This window comes from Tenrec ecaudatus, chromosome 8 (genome assembly GCF_050624435.1).
Source record: "Tenrec ecaudatus isolate mTenEca1 chromosome 8, mTenEca1.hap1, whole genome shotgun sequence".
In the NCBI taxonomy this organism is placed as follows: domain Eukaryota; kingdom Metazoa; phylum Chordata; class Mammalia; order Afrosoricida; family Tenrecidae; genus Tenrec; species Tenrec ecaudatus.
The window spans coordinates 92,947,628-92,954,455 of NC_134537.1; positions in this window are offsets into that span (position 1 = coordinate 92,947,628).

A 6,828-nucleotide genomic window follows, 5' to 3' on the forward strand; every position below is an offset into this window, starting at 1 on the left:
GTATGAATCCCACTTGGTCATGATGAATTATTTGTTTGATATACTTTTGTATTCTGTTGGCTAGTATTTTGTTAAGGAATTTTGCGTCAATGTTCATTAGGGATATTGGTCTGTAGTTCTCGATTCTTGTGGGCTCCTTGCCCGGTTTTGGTGTCAGAGTTGTACTAGCTTCATAGAAGGAGTTTGGGAGTTTGCCATCTTTTTATATGTCCTGGAAATTTTGGTGTAGGATTGGTGTTAGTTCTTCCCTAAATGCTCGGTAGAATTCTCCAGCGAAGCCGTCTGGTCCAGGATTGTTTTTGTTGGTAATCCCTTGATAATCTTGACTATTTCTTCTATTGCTATGGGTCTGTTGAGATTCTTGACGTCCATTGAGGATAGTCTAGTGAGGGATTATTTTTCCAAGAATTTGTTCATGTCTTCCAATTTTTTTAATTCATCGGGATACAATCCTTCACAGTACTGTGTAATTATCCTATTGATATCTTTAGGGTTTGTTGTCTTGTCCCCTGTTTCATCCCTTATTCTTGCTATTGAAATTGGTTCCCTCCTTTCTTTGGTTAGGTTTGCCAGCGGTCTGTCAATTCTGTTTATGCTTTCAAAGGACCAACTTTTAGCAGCATTAATTTTTCCATAGTTTTCTTAATTTCCCTCCCCTGAATCTCAGCCTTGATTCCTATAATTTCTTTTCTTTTTCTATTAGTAGGATTGTCCTGATGACTCTGCTTTAGATGTTATAAATTTTGTGCTAGCATATAAACCATAAGTCTCTCTTTCTTTCTCAGGTGTGCATGTATTGGTATGAAACTTCCTCTGGTTTCTGCCTTTGGTGTGTCCCATAAGTTTTGGTAGATCGTGTGCCCATTCTCATTAGTTTCCTGATATTTCCTAATTTCATCTCTGATCTGTGCCAGTATCCATTCTTTTTGCAGTAGAGTGTTATTCAGACTCCAATTGTTTGCCCCTATTTTCTTCATCTTCCTTTTGTTGATTTCCAATTTTATGGCACAGTGCTCAGACAGAGAGAGGTCTGTATGATATCAATGTGCTTAAATTTATGTAGATTCGCCTTATGCCCCAGCATGTGGTCTATCTTCGAATATGTGTCATGTGGGCTTGAGAAGAATGCGATCTTCTTGTATTTGGATGAAAAGCTTCATAAATTTTTTATCAGCTCAAATTGTCTAATTATAGTGTTTAGATCTCTAGACTCCTTGTTGAGTTTCTTTTCCTGTGATCTCTCTTTCTCAGAGAGCGGTGTTGAAGTCACCCACTACAATTGTTGAGGCTGTGATTTCTTACTTCATCTTTTAGGGTGTTTGGTTAACATATTCAGCGGGTCTCCCATTCGGGGAATGTATGTTTCCAATGGTTAGTGGTTCTTCGCCTACCATTCCCCTGAGCATTATATAGTATCCCTCTTTATCTCTTTTTATGGTTTCCACATTGAGGTAAATTTTATCCGAGATTAGGATTGCAACCCCTGCTTTTTAAAATAGTTTGCTTGGTGTGCCTTTCTCCAGCCTTTGATTCTAAGCCTATTTTTGTCTGTAGCCTTTAGATGTGTTTCCTGTAGGCAGCAGATTGTTGGGTGTGTTTTCTAAGCCAGTCTGCTAGTCTCAGTCTTTTAAGGCCTAAGTTCAGGCCATTGCTATTCAGGGTCATTATCTCTATGATATCATGTTATACTTTTTGTTTTAGGTGTTTTCCTGCTTTCCTTTATCATTAGTGTGTTGTACGTGTGTTTGCATGTGTGTATCACTCTTGACTTCTTTCCATCCTTAAGCCAATGCTATCTTGGGCTCTGTTTTCTCTTTTTGCCCTCTGGCTGAGGTTGTTCTATGTGGCGGTCTCTTATTAATGCTTGGTGAGTATTTTCTGCCCATACCGGGTCAGCAAGGATCTTTTGTAGTTCTGGGTTTCTTCTAATGTATTTTTTGAGTTTTTCCTTGTCTTGGAATACTCTTACCTCTCATATCTTGATCGATAATTTGGCTGGGTAGGTTATTCTTGGGTCTGCATTGTTTTCCTTCATTTTTTGGAATATGTTATTCCACTATTTGCTCTTCTTCATAGATTCTGCTGATAGGTCTGAGCATATTCTTATTTGAGAAACTATATGTGATTGCTTGTTTTTCCCTAGTTGCTCTCATGATTTTCTCCTTTTCCTCAAAGTTGGATAATTTAACTATTATGTGCCTTGGTGACTTCTTCTTGGAATTTAATCTAGCTGATGTTCTTTCACCCTCTTCAATGGTTGCCTGGTTTCCATTCATTAAGCTGGGGAAGTTTTCCTCCAATAATTCTCTTACTATTGTCGTAGAGGACTTCTTGGCTGTGTCTTCCTCTGGTAAGCCAATAACTCTAAAGTTGTTCTGCTTCATAGCATCAGACATAGCTCTTAGGTTTTCTTCAGCTTCTCTGACGATCTTACTAGAATTTTGTTTGCATTTGTTAAAGTCTGCTTGACTGTCCTCCAATCACTGATGTATTTCTCTGATTCCTCCAGTTGATTCTCGAGTTCCATGTTTCTGCTACGGGTTTTTGTTAACTCCTCCTTAAGTTCCTGTATTTCCTTTTGGTGCATGGCCTTTATCTCATCTATCATTTCATCCTTTTTCTGTATTGTTTCCCTCATATCCTGTACAACTCCAAGCAGCATTCTGAACATTTATTTCTGTGGCAGCTCAATGTCTGCTTGCTCTATGCATGTAATTATGTTTGGGACATCTTCTGCCATTGCCTTTTGTTTCTCCTGTGTTTTTCGTTGAGGTCCTTGGGGCTGATGGCTGTTTGCGTTGCGTTGTTTCAGAGGAGCCAGGTGCCATTTTCCAGGGAGTCCAAGAGCACTGGCTCTCTCTGGGAGACTTGTAGCAATGTTTCTTTGAACTGCCTACAGCTAATTTCAGTATGGAATTAACCTACCACCTTATAGTCCCATGATCATGACTCCAACTTTACTTTACAAATCCAGCTCTACCAGAGTATGTACACTGGTACAGATAAGGGCTCACAACACACGGAATACAGGACAGAATAACCCTTAAGGAGTAATAATGGGAGCAGTGATACCATAAGAGTAGGAGAAAGGTGGGGGGGAGATATTGGGAACTGATCACAATAATCAATATATGACCACATCCCCCACCCAGGGGGATAAACAGCAGAAATGTGGATATATGGAAATAGTGGGGAAGGGAGGGTAAAATGAAGAGCTGATGCCAAGTGCTCAAGTAGAAAGAAAATAATTTGAAAAGGATGATGGCAACATATATAAATGTGCTTGACACATTGGATGGATTTATTGTTATAAGAGTTGTAAGACCCTGCAAAAATAATTAAAAAAAAAAAGGATTGCAGTTTTCAGTATGGGTTGCAACTCAATGTAAAGAAGACAAATATGCTTATGCCTAGTCCAATAGATGTCATTATGATAAATGGAGAAAAGTTTGCAGAGATCAAGGATTTTGTCTTACTTGGATCCACAATCAATTCTCATGGAAGCATTAGTCAAGAGATCAAAAGGCATGTTGCATTATATAAATCTTCTGTACAGGACCTCTTTAGGGTGCTGAAAGTCATGGTATTTTCAATCACTTTATATGCATGTAAAAGTTAGAAACTGCACAGAGAGGACCATAGGGCTGCCCCCACCAGGAGCCACAAGATCCTTCACTAAACTGTAACACTGGGGAGGACAACACTGGAGACACAGTGCGGGAATAGTGCACAATCTGACCCCATCATGCTGGGGGCGAAACACTAAGGGCATGCAATAAAACAGTAAGGGGAGCAGAGTGATGAAATCCCCAGGCAATATCAAAAATACACTTTAGAGACAGAGTGTGGCACCCCATCAAACTCGACTGGAAAACTCTCAGCAAGGCCAACAAACAGACCTTGAACTATTTACAAACGTTTCCATTTTTGTCGGTGGCTTTCTTTTTGTTATTGTTATTTTGTTTTTGTGTTTTGTTGTTATTATTGTTTTGTTGGTTTTGACTTCCTTTGTTGTTTTGTTTGGCTTCACCTGCACTTATTAATGTATCTGCATGTCTATAATTTAGAGATGAAAAAATTGGACCAATAGTGCGGGGGGGGGGTACAGGAGAAGGGGAGGTGGGACAAAGGAAGGGGGTGGGTGGGAAACCAATCCACGGACAAGGGAACAACAAGTGAACTAAATCAATGGAAAGAAGGGTATAGGATGCCTAGTGGGGCAAAATCAAGGGCAATGTAGCAGCGAGGAATTACTAAACCCAAATGAAGGCCAAACATTTTCATGGGACAAGAGGAATGTAAAAGGAAATAGAGGAAAAAACAAGGAGGCCAAAAAGAGTTATAGAGGCCTAAATACAGGCATGTACAAATGTTAATATATGTATATAAAGAGAAGGGAATGGGGGCGGGGATGGAGGGGAAAATGAGGAACTGAGACTTCTTTTTATTTCCATAAATGGAAAGGCATGTGAAAGGAAAGTAATTTGATGACATAGAAGGGGTGACAAAAAATGAGGGAAGTTCTGTCAACCATCCAAAGAGATGAGTTTGAAAAATGTTTCCAAGAATGGAATTGCAGATTTGACAAATGTATTAAGTGTAATGGAGAGTATTTTGAAGGTGATAAAGTTGTGTTATAAAAAAATTAAATACATATCTTTGAAAGAAAAATTCTGTTTTTGGGGTGGTTCTCCCTCTTACATTTACGTGTCTGATCCATTTTGAGTTTTCGTGTATGAGGTGAAGTATGGGTCATGTTCCATTCTTCTGCAGATGGATATCCAATTTTTTCCAGCACCATTCGTTGAAGGGGTCACTGCTTTCCCATTTTATGTTTTTTTTGGGTCCTTAATTGAAAATTAGTCTTAGGCTGATGCTTTTATTCCTGTGTTTTCTGACCTGTTCCATTGGTGTATGTATCTATCACTACACCAAAGTAGACTTTTGACAATTGTGGCTATGTAATAGGTTTTGAAATTAGAAATTTCAAATTGAAATTAGTGCAAGGCCACCTACTTTGTTCTTCTTTTTGAGAAGTTCTTTGCTTAGCTCGTGCCTCTTCCTCTCTATATGAAGTTGGCATTTAGTTTTTCCATTTCTTTAAAGAATGATGTTGGGATTTAGATTTGGATTGTCTTGCATTTTAAATAGCTTTAGGTTGCATTAAAATTGTCATAATATTGAGTCTTCCTATTCAAAAACATGGGATACTCTTCCACTTGTGTAGGTCTCTTTTGGTTTCTTCTAATAATATTTTGTATTTTTTCTTTGTACAGGTCTCTTGTTTCTGTGGTTAGTTTATTTCTAGGGTTTTCAACTTTTTCATGGATATTGTGAGTGGAATTGTTTTCTTGATGTCTTCTTCAGAGCTTTCTTCACTGGAATATAGAAATCCAATTGATTTCTGCTTCTTAATCTTGTATCCTGCTTCTTTACCAAATCCCTCAATTTTTTCAAAAAAATTTTTTGTGGAAGCCTTAGAATTCTCTCTCTATAAAATCATATTGTCTATAAATAGTGAGAATTTCACTTCTTCTTTGTCCAATTATATTTATTTAATTTCCTGTTTTTGTCTTATGGCACTGGCTGACTCCAGCACTAGGTTGAATAAGAGTGGTCATAAGGGGCATCCTTGTTTAGTTCTTGTTTTCAGTTTCCCCCAATTAAGTGTGAAATTGGTTGTTGATTTTTCATAATATGGCCTTTCTTATGTTGAGGAATTTTCCTTCTATTTTTATCTTATTGAGTAATTTTATTCATAACGGATGCTGGATATTGTCAAATGCTTTTTCTAGATCAATTGATATGATCTTGTGGTTCTTATTCTTAATCTCATTTATGTGATGGATTACATGATTTGTTTTTCAAATGTTGAACCATCCTCACATCCCTAATATAACCCCACTTGTCATGACGATTCTTTTTGGTACATTTTTTTCCCCCGGTACATTTTTGAATGTTATTGGCCAGAATTTATTGAGAATTTTTGCATCTCTTCTCATGAAGAGTACGGGTCTGCAGTTTTCTATCTTTGTGGGGTCTTTGTCAGCTTTTGGAATAAGGGTTAGGTTGGCTTCATAGAGTGAGTTTGAGGGTTTGCTGTCCATTTCTCTATTCTGGAATTCTTTGTGTATAATTGGTGACAGCTCTTCTCTGAATATTTGGTAGAATTCTCTTGTGAAGTCATCTGGTCCTGGGTCTGTTTTTATTTTTTGGTTGGTACTTTCTTGATGACCATGTCAATATCTTCTTTTGTTAAGGACCAGTTTAAGTTTTTTATGTCCTGTGTTAATTTGTGTAGAGGATATAGTTCTAGATATTTATTAATGTCTTCTGGATTATTAAATTTGTGAGCAGAAGCTCAAAATCCATTTGCAGGTTCACACATGCATTAAGCCACCAGTGGGTCTCCTCTGTCCATATTGAGGGATGCGACCAGCTTTGTTAACAGAGAGCACTGCAAAATCAATCATGGTAGTCAGATTTGGGTTAGACTGTAATATTTTATCATTTGATTTCCTTTTTGACCCATTTTAAAGCTGTTTCAGTTTTTTAAAAAGTGAAGGGGAATTATATGTGGATGAAGCCTCTGCTGAATCCCCACTGACAATAGAATAGACAAGTGCACAGCCTTGCTATTGTACAGATTACATTGGAAAGTGAATTATGGCAGATGCCGTTAGGTTAAAATTTAACAACTTATCCTTTGGTCTCCCTTTTGATCCATGTTAAATTAACTCTAGTTTTAAATATTTTCTGCTTTCTTTTTGATTGAAGGTTTTATCTGTCTTATTTTGCGATTGAAGATAATTTTTTGGTGTTTTCATT